General features: G+C 42.3%; 1 protein-coding gene across 5 annotated transcripts in view; it reads right to left on the bottom strand.

Annotated features, from left to right (window-relative positions):
- Nucleotides 1-22961, bottom strand: part of CHCHD7 (coiled-coil-helix-coiled-coil-helix domain containing 7) — a 62616-nt gene that overhangs the window by 21615 nt on the left and 18040 nt on the right. For all 5 annotated transcript variants that reach the window (XR_004346386.1, XR_004346387.1, XR_004346390.1 and 2 more), the window contains one exon: nucleotides 11574-11697. The gene's annotated coding sequence lies outside the window, so the exon portion shown is untranslated. The remainder of the gene's footprint in view (nucleotides 1-11573; nucleotides 11698-22961) is intronic.

The following is a 22961-nucleotide window of genomic DNA, read 5'->3' as shown; positions in this document are numbered from 1 at the left end:
AAAGTAAAGGAGAAAGAAAGACTTTCTCACACAAACAAAAACTGAAGGAATTCATCACCAGTAAACCTATCTTATAAGCAAGAAATGTTAAAATGAGTTCTTCAGAGAGAAGAAAAATGCTATATAGGTCTGAATTTGGATCTATATAAAGAAAGGAATAATGTTAGGAATAAATGAAGGTACAACAAAACTTTTTATTTTTATTATTTAATTGACCTAAAAGATAATTATGTGCTTAAAGGAATAATAGCATCAATGTATTATATGGTTATAGCATGTAGATTAGTGGAATGAATAACAGCAATGCCACAGAGAACAGGAGGAAAGAATTGGTAATACTCTGTTATAAGGTACCTGCAGGCCACACAACACTATATGGTTTACTTCAGAGTGGACTTAGATTAGTTAAAACTACATATTGTAAACTTGAGAGCAACTGTTAAAAAAATTTTTGACGTATAATCAATGTGATAAGTGGGGAGACAAAATAGAATCATATAAAATGTTCAATGAAAACCAGAGAAGGCAGAAAAAGAGGGGAAAAAAAGAGACAAAGAACAAATGCAACAGTAGAAATCCTTAATTCATCTACATAAATAATCACTTTAAATGTGAATGATTAAATACACCAATTAAAAGACAGAGATTGTCATAGTGGATTAAAAAACCAGGACTCAACTATATATTACATATATAATTTATATATTAAATATAAAGACTCAGGTTAAAAGTAAAGGGATGAAGAAAGATATACCATAATAATACTAATCAAAAGAAAGCTGGAGTAGTTATATTAACTTCAGACAAAGCAGACTTCAGAACAAGGGAGTTTATCAGGGATAGAGAGAAGCCTTACTTAATGATAAAGGGGTCAATTCTCTCTGAAGATATAACAATTTTAAATGTGTATGCGTCTAACAACAGAGAGTCAAAATATATAAGGCAAAAACTGATAGAACTGAAAGGAGAAATTTTAAATCTACTATTATAGTTAGAGGCTTCAATATCCCTCAATCAGTAATGCATAGATAAAGCAAGTAGAAAATCAATAAGGATACAGATAATCTGGACAGCACTATCAGTGGACCTAACTGACATGTATAAAATATGCCATCCAACAACAGAATATACATTCTTCTCAAGGTCATCTGGAACATCCACCAAGAGAGACCACATACCAAGCCATAAAAGATACCACAACAAATTTACAAAAATGGAAACCATACAAAATATGTACTCTGGGCTTCCCTGGTGGCGCAGTGGTTGAGGGTCCGCCTGCCGATGCAGGGGACGCGGGTTCGTGCCCCAGTCCGGGAAGATCCCACATGCCGCGGAGCGGCTGGGCCCGTGAGCCATGGCCGCTGAGCCTGCGCGTCCGGAGCCTGTGCTCCGCAACGGGAGAGGCCACAGCAGTGAGAGGCCTGCGTACAGAAAGAAAAAAAAAAATAAAAATGTACTCTGACTGAAGTGGAATTAAACTCGAAACCAGTAACAGAAAACTATCTGGAAAGCCCACAAATATGTGGAAATTAAACAACATGTTTCTAAATAACCTGTCTCAAGAGAAACTTAAACATGAAACATATTTTGAACTAAGCGAAAATGAAAATACAACTTACCAAAATGTATGCAGGGAAATTTACATCATTAAAAGTATCAATTAGAAAAGAAGAAAGCTCTTAAGACAACAACCTAAGCTTCCAGTGTAAGAAACCAGAAACAAGAAGAGCAATTTAAACCTCAAGTAAAAGCACAAGTAAAGAAACAGTAAAAAATAGAATAGTAATCAATAAAACTGCAAAGAGGAAAACAGTAGGAAAAAATCAGTATAATGCTAACAGAGGAGATAAAATGGAATCATAAAAAATGCTCAAAACCAGAGGAAGCAGCAAAGGAGATCAACAAAATTGATAAGCCTCTAGTTTTCTCAATGTCTGGTGGAAAAGTCATCAATGCATTCTTTCTAAGGTTGACTTAAATTATCATGGACCTTAGATCTTAACTCCTGCATAAAATTTTTAGAGCAAGTGTATAAAAGTTCATTTATAAATCTAACTGGGTTTTACTTCAGTATTAATCAACCAACCTATTTGTAGAGCGGGTGGAAGGCTGGGAGTTTTCAGTGGCCCAGAGTAAGAAAGGGCTCTGCAGCAAAGTGGTAGAAAGATGGGATTTTTAATTAATGGAATTGGGACAATAGGAAAACAAACTAGATACCTTACACAACAGTAAAACAAACTTCAAATAAATAGAAGATGTAAATGGACCAGAAGAAAAACATGAGAATATTCAATTTATAAATTCAATTCATAAAGAAAAACATGAGAAACTTTAATTCAAAATACATGAAAGTATTGGCAGAAAAACATAAGAAAATTCAAATAGAGCCTTGGAGTAGGGGAAGCCTTTCTAGTTAAACCTCAAAGGAAGGGCTAACAAGTCCAAATACATAAATATAAAAGCCTTCCTTACAGCAAAGAAAACAAGCTTTATATTGCTTTTAAGAGGAATGTGTGTAAAGCTTCTTCATTAAGTATAAAGTTTATACACTTAAACACTTATAGTTCCACAAGTATAAAATCTTTTAGTATATAAACTTTATCAAGTTCTCTTTTATCCCTAATTCTCCTTCCTGTATCTCTCAAATTGTAATGAGGAGCTCTGCCAGGGGGCCCCTACCCAGCTCCCTTTTTCCCTGTGATACACCCACCCCAGCTGCTGCACGGGACTCCTAGCAACTGAGGCTTGTGACCTTCTCCCCAGACTCCTTCCTGCCCGACTGAGCCAATGCTCCACCTTCAGGGCCTGTATTTGTTTGACTCAGGGTACAAGGAGTGGACTCAGGATACAGTTTAAGCTCCAGAGTGCCCCCTGCACCCCAACGGAGCCGGGCTCAAGGTAAGACTTTACCTGCCCACGCCTGGCTTTGCTCTTTCCCCTTCCTTATAAAGCTTCCCTCACTGCCGTGGAGGGTTTTAGCAACCAACCCATACTAAGTGCTGGGTCAGGCTAGGGGTTTTCAGTGGCCTAGAATAAGAAAGGGCTCTGCAGCAGAGCTGTATAAGCTGTGGGATAAGCAGCCCCGCTACCTGGGCCATACGGCCCAGAAGATCCCATGATATTGGAAATCCAATAGGAGACATGCAGGCACGCTTCCTGGTTTCTGGAGCAAGACCGCACCATCCGTAGTAGGAAATTAGCTCCTGGGTCCAGCTGGGACCTGGTAGAGATGAAGCATCTGGCTGTAGAGCATCAAGTAACTATGCAGCAAGAACTCCCCACGTTAAATGAGGACCGTCCCACTCACCAGGACATAGGATCAGGCAAAGCCAGCTTCAGTCTATCACAGGATGGAAGTGGTATATCCAGGATCGAGCTTGACAGGCCCAGAAGGGACAAGTAAGGGGCACAGACAGGCCACTCAGGCTCCCTGTCACCTTCCACTGCTGCACGAGTTCCACTCTGTCAGCTCACACATACGGGAAGTCCCCTGTGGCCAAATGACAGAGGAAAACCCCAAGCTTTGTTCACACGGGGATGTTCAGTGTTGGTACAAGTCAACAAAGGAGCGATGCGTCACCTCAACCCCCTGGCGGGGGAAGGGGAGGGTGTTAGGAGACCGAGTGGGATGGAAACCATCCCAGTTGTGCAGGGGTCCAGGCGGTGTACCCAGCCATCTCCTTTGTAAGAGAGGGGGGTTCATAGCCAGGATACACACAGACTCATGCAGTGGAAATGGCTTGGTGGGTGATCAGGACCTAGAAGGAGCAAATCTGGGATATCAGAGACAAGAAGGTCTGGGGAAGGAGCAGGAGATAAACCTATGGGAGTGGCCGTAGCATGTGAGGGTCTTTTACCACGTGTTAATGTCCACCGCAGAGCATCCCTTTAGCAGAGACGTTAAACTGAACAGACAGGATGGCTTGGCTAGGAGACATCAGCCAGCCTCTGTCCTCAGCTACCCCAGTCTTTGTACAATGGCCATAGACTGGAACAGCCATGGTAGTAGAGAAGGAAGCCAGGCATGTCCCAGCACGGCTGCCTTTCACCACACGCTCCCTTCCACCGAGACTGATCTAGCCGCTGCTACGGAGACGGATGCTAGCCCTCCATTACAACACTGTCCCTCAAGGAGACTGACCAGGCCCTTCATGGCAAGCGATTACATTGGATCCATTCCATCCTGGCAGGGTCAGCGGCGCCTCCTGACCAGTCTAGAAGGTTAGATAACAATACCATATATCATAAAATATGCAAATTGAAAAAATGAGTTTTTGTATTCTTACAGATTCACAATACCTGTATCACTGCAGTTATGTGTGAGGAAAATTCTGATGAATTAGATTGTTTGTAATTGTTTTTTCCCCCTTCTAAGTTTACTCATTTTATTAAGAATATGTGGAAAGCAAGGAATACTGTATTTTTTTTTAAGGTAATGATTTGAGATTTCTCAGGGGATTTCATTAGAGTTCATTAGAGTTGGAACAAGGTTTTAAACGTCTTTTAAAAGTCGTTAAAAGACGACTTTTCTGGGGCTTCCCTGGTGGCACAGTGGTTGAGAATCCGCCTGCCAATGCAGGGGACACGGGTTCAAGCCCCAGTCCAGGAACATCCCACATGCCCTGGAGCAACTAAGCCCGTGTGCCACAACTACTGAGCCCGTGCTATAGAGCCCGTAAGCCACAACTACTGAGCCTGCATGCTGCAACTACTGAAGACCGCACGCCTAGAGCCCATGCTCCGCAACAAGAGAAGCCACTGCGATGAGAAGCCCACGCACTGCAATGAAGAGTAGCCCCCACTCACCACAACTAGAGAAAAGCCCACGCGCAGCAACGAAGACCCAACACAGCCAAAAAAAAAAAGACGACTTTTCTGTATTTCATTTGTTAAAAACATTCTCCGATCTGAGCACCAGCACCATGAAGGATTAGATTTCTGTTCAGCCAGAATTTAATTCAGAAGGATGCATTTATTATTCACTCCCCTCCCCTTTCCCCTTGGGGCAGAGCACACTTCCACGCTCCACTGACCTTGGGCTTGGCCATGTGTCTTGATTTGGACAGAAGAGGTGATGTGATCAGTGGAAGTGATCTAATCAGATGTCTTAAGAGGCATGGCCTTGGGCTGACTCATAGCCTGAAGCAAAGCCTCCCAATGACTTGAGACCTATAATCAAACAGTGTGAATACATAAATAAATGCCTACTTTTATGAACTCTGAGCTTTGGGATGTCTTGTTCTGCAGTACTGTTGAGCAATACCTGACAATTACAAACATCACCAACATTGTCTAATCATGATTACAGATAAAAGGCACACACCTGAGTGTCTGAGCTGTCAAACCAGAGGATGTAGAATCACACTTTAAAGGGATTTGGACAAGATTGTTCACCTAGAGAACAATCTGTGTTGTAAGCCTAGACTTTTATAGTTACATGAAGTTTATCATTTGCTTAGCTTCATTTTTTTCCATATACCACGTACAGCACACCTGTGCCTTGGAGGGAACCTACAGCCACGTTCTAGACCAGCACTGACAAATCTCATCTTCCAAGTTTCCACCGTCACGCATGGACTCACGTGCATTGGGAAATGGCTCATCGGTGATCAGGGGCCAGCACAGCCCAAATAATGAGCACAGTGTCAATATTCATGTGACACTAGTTGTGAGACAATCAGGAAAGAACATTTTGTCCCAAATTAGGCAAATTCAAAGTAAAATCAACCCTAGGCAGATGCAGGAAGTTGCCAATCACTCCCCAAAGGAGAAAGGTGAGCTAAGGCTGTTGCTGCCGACAGCAGGGGTGAGACTTGAAAGAGAAGAAATTGGGCAATATTCTGTATATACCTCATGGCTCAGAATCACACTTCCCAACCATCCAGCATACATTAAGACGGGTTCAATCTCTGGTTGGGAAACTAAGATCCCACAAGCTGCATGCCATGGCCAAAACAACAACAACAACAAACATTATTCATGATACATTAAGAGAGGACTCTAGTCAAGGGGTACAGAAATCTGAGGGATGTGGAAATGCAGTGATCCTTCCCCCAAACACAAACACACACACACACACACAGTAGATTCATGGGTCATGTAGAAATGTAATCAGGAAGCTTAACAGAGTCTAAAACACTTTTTTGAGAGTGTAGTTTGTGTTCTGATTGTTCCCATGTTCCTTCTTTACCCTAAGATTCTCCTCTGCTGGGTGTAGATGTTGCTTCTGCATCCTGCACAAGTACTGAATTCTCGACTGCTGATGTATTTCTTCTTGATATCCCTCTAGCACATCACTCTCTCCTGACTCAAGTCTCATCTTTCTGATAGCCCCTCCTCCATCTTCCATGCCAGTTCACTTGTGCACCCTGTTTCTTAGTTCAGGCTGCAATAATAAAATATACCACTGACTGGGTGGCTTAAAAAATAAACTTATTTATCCCAGTTCTGGGAGCTGAGAAATCCAAGATGAAGGTGCCAGTAGACTGGCAGATCAGGTGTCTGGTGAGGACCAGCTTCCTGGCTTGCAGACAGCCACCTTCTTGCTGTACCCTCTCAAGGGAGAGGGAGAGAAAAAGAGAGGGTGGGGTAGAGGGGCCCTCTTGTGTCTGTTCTTATAAGGGCACTAATCCCATTCATGAGGGCTCCACCCCCATGACCTAAGCACCTCCCAAAGGCCCCACCTCCAAACACCATCACATTGGGGATTTGAATTTCAACATACAAATTGGGGGCAGGGAGAGACACAAATATTCAGTCCATAAAATGCTGTCTGTTGCATGTTGCTGTTCTCAGTGTCCCATCTTTAACTCCTTTCTCATACCACTATAACATATTCTCCCCAGGTGGTCTCCTGAGGCAAAAGAAACAAAAGAAAAATAAACAAATGGGACCTAATTAATACCTAAAAACACTGCACAGCAAAGGAAACCATTGACAAAATGAAAAGACAACCTACTGAATGGGAGAAAATATTTGCAAATGATATGATCAATAAGGGGTTAATATCCATAATATATAAACAGCTCACACAGCTCAATATCAAAAAAAAACAAATAACCTGATGAAAAAATGGCAGAAGACCTGAATAGACACCTTGCCAAAGAAGATACACAGATGGCCAACAGGCACATGAAAAGCTGTTCAACATCACGAATCAGAGAAAGGCAAATCAGAACCACAGTGAGATATCACCTTATACCTGTCAGAATGGCTATCATCAAGTCTCTCTGGATTTGGGCAAACTGCAGTTCTTCTTTGGTGACAGAATGTCCCTTTAAGGCTAAAAGTGTTAGCAAGTAGATGCTGTCTTCCTGTGAGAAGGCTTGAGAAAGAGAGCAGAGAGGTAAATCATCCATATATTGCAACAAAGTAGAACCTCTAAGGAGCTTTATATAACCCAGATCAACCTTCAGGATTTGTGAGAAATAAGAAGATTCTCAGTAAAACTCTGAGGCATTACTGTCCAGGTGAATTGTCGTTCTTCCCAAGTGAAGGCAAAAAGGTATTGGGTAACCTTGTCAACTGGAATACTAAGGAAGGCACTGCATAAGTCAATTACAGTAAAGAATTTTCTTCTGGTGGGAATGGATGGTAGTAAAGTCTGAGGGTTAGAACCACAGGGTGTTGAGGGCTAAGAAGGTGTTTACTGCTCAGAGGTCCTGGACAAACCTCCACCCTCAGCCCTTCAGTCTCCTCACTGGCAATATGGGAGTGTTACAGGGGCTATAGCACTGGGATAATGGGGCCTTGAGAGACTTTCAATCTTCTGTTATGGGTTGTATACCTTGAAAGGCTTCTTTACTTATCAAGTATTGATTAATTCTGGGAAGATATTTTGATGCCTCTGTTTGAAACTTGATGGAAGGTGCACTGTGAATTTTGCCAATATCAGTTGCAGCTTTTGCCCATAAGGAGGGTGGCAGCTGATTCAACAGGGCCAAATGATCAGTGTTTCCAGAATCAGTTCTAGTACCACAAGAGATGGAACAAATTAAATCAAAGGGTGACTTAATTCACCTGGTTGGCTGCTTCGATGACTACTGTCAAATTCTAGGATTATTTCTCCTTCTGGGAGAAAGAAATCCCAGCAAGATTCTTCCCTAAGAAGTCTTGGCCTAACAGATGGCTAGGGGCAGAGTAACTAAGGAGAAAGTGGCGTGTATCTCTCAAAGGACCTAAACAAAAGGGAACAGGTTCAGAGACAGGAACCTCTTGAGGTTTGTTAGAGATACCCACAGTTTGAACTGTTTTAGTCCTCCGAGGCAGGGGCTACTTTGTATAGTGGGGTTGAGCACAGAGAGTGTGGCTCCGGTGCCAGTTAGGACTGGACGAAATTCATCCCTGATCTGGGGAAATGCTTCTCCAAGCCAATTAAAAGGGAGAATTGGAAAAAGGCCCTGTAGTTCCTCAGAGCCTTACCGTTGTGAATGGGAGGACATTGGAAAGGCTGGTTAGAAGGCTGAAGGCGTCTAAAGCTCTAAAATTTCTAACAATCTCCCTTCCAGTGTCCTGGATCTTTGCAACAATAGCAGAAACTAGGAGGGTTTGGTTTTGTTTAGAAGACTTCATTTGCTGGAGTTGAAGATTAAGAATTTTGGCGGTCTTCCTTTTGGTGATTCATTTAGAGAGCAAGAGAGCTGGTTTGCCAAATTAACTAAGTCTGGAGTGGACGTAATTTCCCATTCTTTTTACTAGAATTTTTACTAATTTCCCATTAACATAGAGTTCAAGCTACCCGGGGGAATCAACATCTGAAGGAAGACCGGGATTTTCTTTAAAAGCAATCTGAAGTCGATCGTAATATTCGTAAACAGATTCATCAGATTTTTGTGCGCAAGCCTGAATTTTGTTCCAATCAACAGACTTTGGAAAAGCCCTAGGAATTGCCCAGTGTAGTCACCTAGCAATTGCCTGAGCCTGATCATATAATAAGCTAGCCGGCTGGTCACCCAGGTGTAATTCTGGAGAGTCCAGGATTTTCCCAATTGACAATTTTTATCCAATATTAGGCCTGATCTTCACTGACAAGCATATGCTGTAAGTCAGAGAAACCGGCTCGATCCGTTTGAATGACTAATTAAATTCCTCGACAAATCTATGAGGCTCTTCGGTTACTTTGGGAGAATGTCTATGGTTTGCAGTTCAGCTTTAGCCCAGGAATATAAGAAATCAAGGGTTTGGCCTTTGGCTGCCGAGAAGTCTTAATTTTAAAGGGACAGTTTCTGATTAGTTAATAGGAAAAGGATGTAGGGAGAGTTTCAGAGAGAAAGGGAAGTTTGGAGAGAGCTTAGTACGGAGGAACGGAGGGTCTAGAGGAGGTGTAAGTGGCAAGAAAGGAAAGAGGAAGATAGTACGACAGGCAGAGCGTGACCACAAGGAGACAAGGGAGAGAGCTGAGATGGAGGCGGAGGCGGGGTCTGAGGAAAAGAAGCCAAGGAAGAAGAGCCTGACACTTCAGGAGCCATTTTCTCTTTCTTTAATCATTAGTTTGCCTCCGTTAATCTTAAAATCTCATTTTACAGAGAGGCAAACCCCTGATAACGTTTAGAAGCCTCAAAATACCATTGGAAATAGGCATTCCATTCACTTCCAGAAATTCTAGACCTCTAGATGTCCAATTTGGTTTTAAGAAGATTAGGTTTGGGGATTTCCAAGGTTCCCCATCATAGCCATTGATGTGCGAATCTGCCTTTGGTCAGGTGGGTCCATTTAGTTAGAAATGGGCATGAGGCAGGACCAGAGTTTTTAAACATAAAATCAGCTAGAATCCCTGTAGGGGGGCACATGCTCAAAATCTTTAGATAACCAGGATCCCCTTTCTCTCTCTCTCTCTTTTTTTTTTCCTAGAGTAAAAGAATAATTTTCAAACAACCTAACTGGCTCATTATAGCTCAAATGACTCAATTCAAGCAGCTTAAAGAGTTCAGACATCTCAAACCACCTGCAGGCCTAATGCCAGCCAGTTCTAAGGCAACAGCTTGGTCCCAGAGGAGCAGGGTCAAGGGCTTTTCACCAGGGCCTATAGATCAGCTCCTCTTCCAAAGGCATGGGCTGACAGCTGAACTGGGACAGTTTCAGTAAAACAAATGCTACAAAAATCAGACCAAAGTACCAAACAAGTACGCTCATACAGAACAAGGCCTTCACCAGAAGAAAACAAAACCGTAAAATAGATCCCCATTAAAGCCCAGAGAGCTTCAAATGCAAAGAGGGTGGAGGTTCAGACTGAGGAGAAAGACTCCAGGGTCTGGGAGAAAAACCGTGACCTCAGTGGGGTCCACTGTGGGTCCTGCACCTGTTTGCTCACTGGCCCCGGAGCTGGCAGTGGTCTTCTCTGGTGCCCCCACCAGGCCCCCAAAACGTGGACCCGAAATAGGCAGACCGCCAGATGCTTCTCCAGCAAAGAAGGGCTTCCCTGGGATAGCAGAGCACTGCAGCTTGGGGTGGGCAACCACGGCAGCCACAGCAAGTCCCTGCAGGGCAAGGGAAGCTTTTATGGAGTGGAAAAGAAGTGGAGAGGGATGCATTAAACGGAGCCCACGGCTTGTCATTGGCTGAGTCCTCCCAGGAAAAAAGAGGAGCCGGGCTTCTTCCTGTTCTGCTCCGCTAGAGTCACAGGGTGTGAGAGCTCCCCCTGCTGGTCTCCTGGCGCTATTTAACTGAGGTTTCTGTTTATTAATTTTTTTACAACTTCATCTGTAATATGTAGATAATGACAATATTTACCCTATAAAGTTGCTGTGACCATTAAACAAGTTGATATAGGTTTTAAAAAAAAGCTTAAAATAGTGCCTAGCATATAGGAAGCACTCAACAAATATTAGTTTACAAGATTCTAGGATATTACTCCTCCAGCTTTGAGCGGAAACGATGTTTTCCCATAAGTTACATCTTCAGTTTAAACCACCTTCTGTCACTCTGATATCTAACAATTCCCCCAAGTTTTCCCTCATTCATAGAATTTGAACCTGGTTCCCTGGTTCATGGATCCATCCCCCACCCCCCATTTTACCACCCTTTGGGGTAGCTCAGACGATGCTGTCCCCATGACTAATCCAGTACTTGAGCATCAATGGTACTTGAGGAACCCCCTTGTTTGTGGGCTTCCCTAGAGCTCACTGTTATGTGCTGAATGTGTCCCTTCAAAATTCACGTGTTGAAATCCTAGGCCCCCAATGTAATGGTATTCAGAGGTAGGGCTTTGGGTGGTAATTAGGCCTTGAGGGCAGAGCCCACAAGGTAGGATTAGTGTCCCTATAAGAAGAAGAGAACCAGCTTATTTTTTATAGCAGCCCAAGCTAAGACATTTGCCTGCCAGACTGCCTTGTCCCTGATGCCCTAGGTTTCAGTTTCCCATTCTGATCACAGGGTCTGTCCCTCTACTTCCCTCAAAAGATTTATGCCTTTCGCCCCCAAATCAACAGGTTCCTTGCATTCCACCAGCAGCATCCTATATTTCTTTATAATACTATCACCAATGAACATTTTTTAGTCTGTTCCTTATAATTGTCCTCTTTATCACCTGAACTGACACCTGGCCCCTATCACAACCTTCCTTCCACTTCACTGACCTTTCTCTTTGTTCTTCACATCTCTCTTGACCACCTCTGAAGTGCACGTGATCCCCAGGGTTTCTGCCTGTGTCAGAGCAGTCGTCACTCTAGGCGCCTCCCATGGTTAGACAGACAGTTGAGTCTATTTCACAAAACAAAACAAAAATCATCCCTCTTATTCTTTTAGCAACCACAAATAGGTCCATGGCTCCCATACCAGCATCTGAGGCCCAGCCCTTGCCCCTAAACCTGGATTTCTAAAAGCCTGATGGACATCTGCACAAATCCCTTCCTGCAAAAGAAAACCAAAACAACAACAAAAAAAACACAGGACCCCCTCCCCTTGTATTCTCTGTGTCAGTGGATAGAACCACCACCCACCTGGGCACCCTGGAATTGATCCTTTATTCTCCCTCTTGGTAGTCAGTTTCCCAATAGTCAGATCCAGTATGTGTTCAAGGTACCAGTAATGGAAAGACACCAGAAAAAAATATTTGGAAAGCATTCAGTATTTGAAATTGTACACACACACACACACACAAACTTACTACAGGAAAACAAAACTAAAACAGAACTTTGCTGAATTTTCTCATACTCGTTATATAGACCATTATAGCTTGTTTTAAAAATATGTACAATGAGGCAACAGATTCATTTTTAACACTTAGGGTCCCTAAAGATCTTAATCTAGCCCTGTCCTTCTCTTTTAGCTACTACTAGTCACCAGGTCCTGGCAATTTGGCATCCCAAATACTTCCGGCATCCCCACCATCGCACACCCCGACCTTCATCCTTAATGGCCACCACCCTTGGTCAGGCTCCTATCCTCCCACTGGAGTTTTACAAGCGCTTTCTCAACTACCTCCCGGTCTCCCTCCCATCACAGTGTCCTTCCCTCAGGACCACTGTGGTGGCTCCTCTCAAAAGCAATTCCAAAACCATCTCAGTCCCTTGCAAAAAACAAACAAACAAACAAACAAAACAAAACAAAAAAGAAAAAAACAACCAAAAAAACCAAACAGAACAAAATAAAACCTCTTTAACAGTACCACACAACAACAGGGAAGTCCATGCACCTTAGCCAGACTCGGGGATCCAGGATCTATGTATTTAACAAGCTTCCTGCATGTAAAATGTGAAGACTCCTGTCTACCTTCCCGGGTCATTTGCCATCACTCTCTCCCCAGCAAAAAAAGTGTTTCCCAGCCCTGGATGCTTGTTAAAATCACCTAGCAAATTTATTTTTTTTTAAACACCAGCACCTAGGCATCTCCAGATGAATGAAAGACTACCTGGGAATGAAGTCCAGAAGTTGGTATTTTTTAGAAAGTCCCAAGTGAATCTAATATGCACCCAAGATTGAGAACCACTGCTAGCGTTTAAGATTGAGCTGCTTGGAAAAGTACCCACACACCTATGACGTATTTCACCTCCATTCCTTCACCCATAACACTCCCCACCTGGAATGTATCTCTGCCCTGACATCTGCTGAACTAATTCCACTTTATCCCTTAAGACTAGGCATAGGTACTGTTAATTCCAGGGAGCTCTCCCACACTCCCTCCCACGGACTGAGCTTGATCCATTTTCTCTGGGCTCCCATAACGCCAGGTGCATATCTCTACTATCGTAATAAGTATAATTGTGTACATAGTGTGATTATGTTTCTCTCTGTCTCCTCCAAATAAGTTTTGAGCTAAAGGCAAGGAGCAAAACGCACGCATCTTTGCATTCTTTGAGCTTAGCAGTATCTGGCATATAGAAGGTACAGAATGAATGATTGTAGATTGAATAAATAAAACAGTGAAAAAAATGAATGGCTTGATCTTTTTGATAAGATAGTAGTTGAGTCACCTGTCTAGACTAAGAGGCCTAGGGTAATGTTAGAATATTGGAAAGAGAAGGATATTTGGGATTATGGTAGTGAATCACCAAGAGAGGAACGGAAGAATTGAATTTTGCAAATATATTCATATAAAATACAGCAGATTTCTTTACTGTAGTTAAAATATTGGCTTAGCCATGCAATCCATTCTATGTGCAAGTATTGTAAGTGTCATAGGGCCATATGTATGTATTTAGCTAAGACCCAAAGAGGATTTTGTAACTGTTTTAATGGACTGTCAGCCCTTTACACCTTAGTGTAAGTAAAAGCTTTAAAGGTGGGAGAAGGGTGCCATCTACTGAGAAAATGGAGCATAACAGAGACGTGAATGCTTCAGAGGTTTCTTATTTTTAAATTGCTCCTAGGAATTGTCTTACCAAACTTCTTACTCTGTCCGCTGCCTATCTTATCAAGTATTTTTCTAGATTATTTTAAACACGTTACTTAGGAAAACTTTATATTGCCTCAATAAATCCTGTGCCCATTTTTAAATACATCAAACTTTGGTCGTATTTTCCTTAAAATTTGCAGTGTTTTTTCCTTAGATGTCCTTAATTTAAAAAATAGAAATTAATGGATAGCACAGCTGCAAAGTCCAGACTGTTATTTATTAACAAACAAACAAAAACTACTACTTGTTTTGTTCATAAATTCAGGGGGTAAAAGGATTTTTGACACAAGGCAATGGCCAGATGTGTTCACCTTATTTAACACAAATGCAAACAATGTGCAACTAAAGGCATCATTGGAGGCTTTGCAAGAAGGCATCCCTGGCCTGGCATTGCGGTCCACACGGTGGAGCAGACGAAATCACCCGGACTTCAAGAGAGGGCCACCCGAAACCCACTTCTTAGGTCCTGTGGCCCTACGATGGTTAATACTTTGTACATTGTATTTTCTCAAGGGCCTTCCTCGTGCACAAGAGACTTAGTTAACATTCAGAGAGGAGGCTGAACCAAATAAAGAGTCTGCTCCATGACCTTCCTGCTGAGATCCCCTGAAAGTTCAAACAAGTAGGAACAGCATTTATTGAGCAGTGTCTATGTGCCCGGCACTAAACTTTTCACTTTGCACATGGTGTATCGTTTAATCAAAACATTCCTAGGAGGTAGGTTTTTATACAGAGTTTAATGATGAAGAAAGGAGACTTGAAGAAACGCAAGAAGCTTACCAGAGCTCATACATTTAGTAAGTTGTTGAAATTCCAAGGCCAATCTCTTCGTCGCTCAGATCTATTTTGTCCCCTCTTGCCCAGGCTGTGTCATAAGGGAAAAGTAGACAATCTAGCCAAGAAAAATGGTTGTGGGCAGCATCAAAAGAGAAACTAATTCTTAAGATGGGGGAGGCAGAGTTGAGTGAATCCCCATTAGTCTGAAAGCAATATCTATAGGAAGTGTTTCTCAAAATGTTTACATTGTAATACTAATCACTGTGGTGCTTCCCTGGAGAAAGGGCACAGCACAAGCAGTTGGATTTGGGAAAGGCTGTATCTCACATCCCCTCTCAAAGGGTCAAAATGTTCAGTTAGTATGTTAAGAGCTCTGAGAGGTAAAGAACTCTGTTTAAACTGGTTTATACAAGGTTTTGTGTCGAATTTTTCTTGCAGCACTTCTAACGCCCCAGAGAAAACCAACCTGAAAGTGCCAGTGAGGAGTGGATGGGTTGTCAGCAGGGCGAGATATGGCGACATTTCCATTCCCCCACAGGCTTCTGGCAGGTGGCGCTGGGGGTTGGGAGAGACATTAGAAGAGGCAGCCAGGGACTTCCCTGGTGGCGCAGTGGTTGAGAGTCCGCCTGCCGATGCAGGGGACAAGGGTTCGTGCCCCGGTCCGGGAAGATCCCACATGCCGCGGAGCGGCTGGGCCCGTGAGCCATGGCCACTGAGCCTGCGCATCCGGAGCCTGTGCTCCGCAGCGGGAGAGGCCACAGCAGTGAGAGGCCTGAAAAAAAGAGGCAGGCAGAACCCGTAATAGGATATTTTGGGAAATAGGGATTGAGAGAGACAAAAATGGAGAAATATGTAGGAAATAAAATTAATAGGACTTGAAGATGGATGAGGTGCAGAAGGGAAATAAGTAATAATATTATTTTATTATATATTATTTACAACATATAAATAATATGTAATATATACTATAAATAATATGTAATAAACAACCCACAGCTTTCTCGCTTGGGTGACTGGGTAGATGTTGTACCAGACGAGACAGAGTTGTTTAACTTTTTAAATTCAGTGCTCTCCAAATTTATTTATCCCTAACACTTTTTTTTTTTTTTTGAGATCTCCAATGGAACTGATAACCTGCAGAACACATTTTCAGAAACACTTTCTTCTGCGTTAGAAAGGAACTGGCCCAGAGGATGTGCTCAACATCATTGAGCTTCTGTGGGGAAAATCCTAAGGAATACCTCAGGGAGACAAGTGAGTTTCACTGTACAAATGAATAGTGCGCCACTATAAGACCTAGAGCAAAGCAATCTGGAAAGGGGAGTGCTGAGCCTTCCAGCCCACCGCAGAGGAAGGGAGAGGACACTGGGAATGTTTTCGGGAGCAGTGAAGCCACAGTGTCTGACTCAGAGCCTTTGCTCCCACCATTGTCTGGAAGAAGGCAATGCCGCCATGTTGTCGGTGCCCCACGCGGACGGTCCCACTGGCCTTGCTCAGTGTGTGTGCCACAGCCTCCTTTCCTCAAAACTCTGGGCCTGGCGGGTAACACGCTGTGGGACAATCAGCAACACAGCCCCACCTGACTGACTTCACCACGGCCCCCTCCGTTCTTATTTTGAAGCTCGAAAGAAACAGGCTTCTTCAAGAAACTCTTGCCCATGTCCCCTCTAGCATCTCATGTTAGTTCATCTCTGGAGGGTCCTTCCAGATACCTCCAGACAGGGCAGAACTTACACGTTCTTACAGCTCAGTATCCCACTCTGGGATCCTCGCAAACCAAAAAGGTAGAGCCGGACAAAGTGGATAGAAATAGGGTTTCAGTGAGAAGGTGGAGCCTACAGAATGGAGTGTTTATGGAACACCTACCACTTGCCACAAACTTCAAGTCTATATTTTGATTATAAAGTATTAAACACAGTCAATAGGATATAAAATATAAATTCTATATTTTAATTATAAAATATTACATTCAATAGAATATAGAATATTAAAGTCTACATTTTAATTCTAAATATTCTATCTATCTAAATACCAGACCAGGACTTCCCTGATGGTCCAGTGGTTAGGATTCCTTGCTTCCACTGCAGGGACCATGGGTTTGATTCCTGGTCAGGGAACTAAGATCCGCAAGCCACGCAGCTTGGCCAAAAAAAAAAAAAAGACGTTCTTGGAAATATGGTGACTAGTAAGGAATCATGTTCATAAGTTTGATAAGAATTTGTACTTTGATGACTGGATGAATGGTTGGTTGGTTGACTATTATTTTTGGTTAAAGTCTATGATAAAAAAATAATACAAAATATAATATTGAGTATTCTAAAAAATAGTCTTGCATTAAAATCAATCAGACTTTTTATTCTTCAAATTAAAGAAGTTATATTCAACTCAAGTGCATCACAAAATAGGTATTTACCCCTTTACCAAATATATTGCTTTGGTCATGTGTGAACATTAACTAGGAATCTATCCAATATTATGACATAACAATAATTAATTTTGGTGTAGAATACCCAGATCCAATACACGTGCATTATCTCATTGGACTTCCATAAATTTCACAATTTTCTTCAGATCAGATTTGCTACCCCAGAAACACGACTGCCTTTATCATAGGCAAATTTAAGGGGCCTTAGTTAAGGGCTCCCTATATCCCCTAAATATTTTTGCAACCTGCTCACTAATGCTTGACATCTTTTCATAAGAGGTAAATCTTATGAATAAAGACCAAAAAAGATTTCCACGGGACAGGTGATATTTTATTCAATTTCACACATAAGTGTGAAGGCAACATAGTAAATAAGAGTTCAGGCTCTAGACAGACAGGCCAATGATGAAACATGGGCTCAGCCATCATTAAACATGCTTCCTCATCTGTAAAAGGGAATCATGATTATGTATTATCTCTACCCCATGTGTTTTTTTGCAGGTTTCTTTTTTTATAGGAGAGAATTATTTGAAGAAATATTGCAACATACAAAAATGACATAAAGTCTTAACTTCCACTCATACGGTGGTAAATTCGATACAATGGATAATAAAAACTTTTTTATGCTTCAAGTACTGCACAGTTTGATCACTAAGTCCAATTAGTTGATAAGCAAACCTCACAGAACAGCTTCATGTCAGCCAAGGCCACAAACACAGGAAATGTTAGCTGTTCTGGCTCTCCTTCGTGGACTGATGGAAAAGGAGAGACAGTACGAAGGGAATCAAGCTTTCTAAGGGGATGAGAGACATAATCCACGGAGGAGAAAAGAACGCCAAAAGAATTAAGAAGTTCGTGTTGGGCGTAGTGGACAAACAGGCCAAATCCCCAACTTTGCATGTTAGCTGGTGGACCAGCCCAGGGCCAGTGAGTCTGACTCACCAGCGAGGCAGAGCAGCAGTTCACCACCAGGTGGCAGCATAGACCAACTGCCATTTTCACCCTTGGGCAGCACTGCAGCTTCATGATGCAGTACTATATACAATGTTCCAAAGAAGAACCGAGTTCACAGCTATGGAAACAGGTATTATCCCAGTCAGACTCCCTTTATTTGCACCATCTAAGACTGGAGCGCTGATGTTCCTGAATTCCATTTCCATCCACTTTCCCTCACTCCCCCTTTTCTTCTTGCTGTCCTTGGGAAGGTAGAATAACTAGTAAATCTGATTTACTACGAGAAAGAATCATTCCACTCTCAAATTGAAGAGTTGCAGGGTCCACTCTGCAGCAAGCATCTTAGCCGTTCTTTCTAAACCCATAGTGGTTCAGCTACAGCTAAAACTTTTATTAAAACAAAACACCATTTGCTATGCTTAACAGTACCACCAGTAAGAGGTAAATCACATTCTGACAAAAGTTGTTCAAAACAGAAGACGCCACAGAAATCCACTTGCTTTTCTGCAGGAAAGTCAAGCATTTATGCCATCAATATCCTTTAAGATTAATTTTCAGATACTGAATAGCTTCTAAATGGCTTCATACGAATAAAGTATACTGCATCCAAAAACCCAAAGTCTTTATGAGCAAAGTACTATAGGACCATCAGTCTGAATCCATTCATTTTTCATTCGCGCCAAATAAGTCATCCAAGGAGAATTTCACAAACATACATAATGTCCCCCAAAATGCTATAATTTACATTTGCTGCTTAGATTCTGTCGACAGATATGAAGACATATGTATCCAAATGATTCCCTAGAAATTATACATTATGCAGAAGTTGAAAACACGTTATTATCCTTGCTTACGTCACTGTTTACCTGTACCTGAAGTTTTCCCTTAATCTGCCTTTTTTTTATTGCGAGTGAACCTGGCCTGGTATTGCAGTTATGCTCATCCCTTGTTCTGTAGGTACACCTAACTTTCAGGTGGATTAAATGTGAGCCCATGTTAATTTTTAAAATATTTCCCAAACTATCTATTAATAATGACACTACATTGAGCTGAAGACAACAAAAACATCTACTATTTGAAATATATAGCCTTACCCTTAAGTTAACATCACCAGTAATTAACCTCATCAGCGATACTTACTAATCACAGCATGTGTTTCTAGTATGATGCACCGGAAAGGCCACAATAGCTCTTAGATAGGACTCTCTCCAAAAAAAGCACAACCTGAATCCAGTCGTGAGGAAATCACAGATAAGCCCAAGCTGGAGAACATTCTACAAATAAATGGGTTGTACCCTTGGAAAATGACAGTCGTGGAAGAAAAAAGGAGAAACTGATCCAGATGAAAGAAAACTGAAGAGATGTGGAAAAAACTCAGTGCAACGTGTGATCCTGGATTGGATCTAGAACCAGGGGGAAAAAATGCTATATAGAACATTACTGGGACAATTGGTGGAATTTGCATAAGGTCTACAGATTAGATAATAATAATGTATCAATGTAATGTTCCCTGATTTTGATAGTTGTACATGGTTGTTTAAGTGGATGTCCTTGTTCTTAGGAAATATACACTTAAAGTATTTAGGGATAAAGGGCAATGTACTCGCAAGTGATTTAGAAAGAATACATAATTTTCATGTGTAGGGGGGGAGAGAATGTGCAAACATAGCAAATGTTAACAACTGGTGGATCTGATTAAAGAGTTTGTCAAAGTCCTTTGGATCATTCTGGCAACTTTTCTATCAGTTTGAAATTGTTTCAAAATAAAAGGTAATCCATTAAAAAATGGTAGCCAGAAAGTCGTTCCAGGCTAAGAACCAGTAAAGTAATTTTTACTTATTCTTTTCTTACTGAAACAACATGTACCAAGACAAAAAAGAATATTTACAAAGAAAGTAAAATCACCCACAATCCACCTCCTTACTCTGCAGGCATTCCCATGACAGTTTTCCTCCCCTGTCCTTGCTGTCATGCATCTGTTGTCCCCTCTGTGTGGCTACCATCACCCGTTCCAAGGCGCCATCATCTGTTGGTCAAAGGTCAGGCGCCCCACCTCTACCTGTCACCTCCCGATCTATTCTCACCAGAGCAGCTGAGGTGTGCCTTTTGTGTTTGGCACTTTCAACAAAGTGGTGCTCATTCGCCAAAAAACCTCACGGGAGGAGAGATTTGGGCAAAATACGTAATGAAGTGTCTGGCTGAATATTCTTGCATTTGAAGACATCCAAGCTTTGCTTAACCTAGTAAAATCCCTTCTCCTGTCACTCATCCCTAGAGTTCACCTTCTACCCAGTTGAAAAGGAGACCAAATGTCCCCAACTCCACTTTGGTTCTCCCCCCTCCACCCCTGCATTTATCTCACACTGTGGCTCTCTACCTGGGCACTTCCGAGGTCAGGTGGCAGTGTCCAAATCTCTCAAGGTAGATCAGATTGGGCTCTGCGCTCCGAGTGAACCAGAACCTCCTGGGTCTCACCGAAATCAGCGGGGCAAGGGTCAGGCGTCTGATCCTGAGCGGAACTCTGCCACTAGCCAGCTGTAGGCCTCTGGCAAATTGTATAATCTTTCCTGTTCCCAATTTTCAATTAAGTAAAACAAAGGCAGGATTAAATAACTTCTAAAATCACTTTTAATTCTGAAGGACTATGATCTATAGCTGGGAAAAGTAGAAATAATCAGATAGAAAATCAGGAGTTGAAAAATTCTGAAATGCAGCAGAATGAAAGATGATTATGAACAACATAGGTTTACTTTAGGACCTAGATGCAGAGAATGGAAGAGTAAGACTCTCCTTACACATAGTGGTGGAATAGAATTAGAGACTAGGAATTGTACAATGAGATGATTAATGACTTAATAAAACAGTTGACCATGACTCTTACCAGCTATGGATGAATGACACATCTCCAAATGCTGTAATTAAATCTCTCTGAAACCAAATTCTAGCGATGAGTAAGCTTTTCTTCCTTTTACTTTCAGTAGCTTAGGAAGGAAATACAGTCAGCTTTTTAGGTCAGTAGATCAATGGTTCTCCAAGCATGGTCTATGAGTTTAGACCAGAGATCAGAGCATTTCAGAGGGAGAAGGGTTGATGGCCACCAACTTTTCAGTTACTGCACAAAGAGAGTAAAGACCAGGCTGGTTGAGTGACTTGTCGAAGGTCACACAGAACGGTGGTTCACTCCCAAAATGTCTGATGGGCAGGGTGTCCCACTGCCACACATCCTCGTCCGGGAAACATTTCTCACTAGTCAGTTATCAGACTGGTCTCTGGTGCTCTTATTGAAACCATGGCCAGGCTTCACCCCTGTATACCCTTCACCCCTGGGACTGTCAGGTTAGGCAGGTCATGTACAAGGAGACCTCTTGAAGAACTGGAGTCATTCCACCGCTCTGGGATGGCATCCAAGATGCACACCTTCTGCCTGCCTCCCTGATGTGGGTCCCTCTGGCAACCATCCAGGTGTTTTCAATTTTTGCAACGGCAGTAGGTGAAGGGCTCCACACTGCTCCAGGGGCATGTATCTCCACCAACGTGTCCTCTAGAAATTTGGAAAGTTTGAAAGCCAGTACATGTTCTGAACTCAAATGAACATGTTCAAGAAAAAAGCCAAGTCCACTTATAGAACACCCCACAGTATGTCTCTTCTCCGGTTTTGCCCAGAGAAGGGGGCAGTTAAGGGGGACTCCATGATAGAAGCTAATTCCTTGCATTATCGCTATTGGCAATAGTAAAGATAGCTTTCGTTACTTGACATGGTGATGGTGGTTTCCACTGTGGGATGGGATGGAACAAAACAAGCAAGCATCGTGCCTTTTGCTGGCCTTGCAGTGAGCCTTCCACAGCACCCCTTGTGTTAATCCCTAGACCCTGGCAAGGCTAGATGAGAGCGCTGCTTTTGCAGTTCACCTTCCTCTGGGCAAGGACCACTCTCTGCAAAGCCCTGGAATCCAGAGAGAGAGAGTGCACCTGCCGTCACACATCGCCTTGCAAGAGATAGTGCACCTGCCGTCACACATCGCCTTGCAACGTTTTCTCGTGAAAACAGACGTAACGTTTTTTATCTGGTAGAAAGCATCTTTAGTACAGAAAAGAATGCCATTCCTTGAATCTGTCAATAAAACCTCCCTAATCACCTGGCAGGTTTTTTTCTACACCTTTCCAGGTCTCTCAAGTTCTTTAGTAATCTGTAATATTCCAGAGGAATTTCAAAGGACATGGATCCCAGGCCCTCATATGAGAGAATCTACACCTACAATTTAATTGGTGAGAGCATTCCCAGGAAGGGGAAGTGGTAGAACTACGGGATTCAATTTCCCTGTTTTTGTAAATCAGACTGCCTGAATCTGAATCTCTATTCTTTAACTTACTGGCCGTGGGAACTCGGGCAGATCACTTCACCTCTTCAAATCTCATTTGGGTCATTTGTAAAAACAAGTCTGATGACCAACAACCTACACATTTCAGATATTACGGTTGTTATTACCATTACCATTAATTATTAGTTGTTCGGAAGGGAATGTCACATAAAATTTCGGGTTGTGGGTTCTGAAATTACATTGCCTGAGTAACAATCCTGGCTCCATCCCGTGTTAATTATGTGACTATGAGAGAATTATTTAACCTCTCAAGTCACAGGTTTTTCTTCTCTGAGGATGAAGGTTGTTATGAAGAGTCAATGAGGAAAAAATGCAACATATCCACAAAAGTACATAGCACAGCACTTGGTGTGTCGTAAGCACTTAAAAAATATTAGTTGTTGTTATCATTAGTGGAAATGCAGCGGCAGCAATGGTAGCAGGAGTGGTAGTAATACTGCTTTATTTGGGAGACAACTTGTAATTATTAACAGTGGAATATCTCTGGAAAATGTTCTTGGCAGAATTAATATTTCCATCTTTGACTGGAGCTCATTACAAATACCCATCTTCTCTGAACGGCGCAAGAAGCTTTGAAAGAATGTTCCGGATGAAT

This window comes from Phocoena sinus, chromosome 17, assembly GCF_008692025.1.
Source record: "Phocoena sinus isolate mPhoSin1 chromosome 17, mPhoSin1.pri, whole genome shotgun sequence".
NCBI lineage: Eukaryota > Metazoa > Chordata > Mammalia > Artiodactyla > Phocoenidae > Phocoena > Phocoena sinus.
This window is presented reverse-complemented; position numbering and strand designations above follow the sequence as displayed.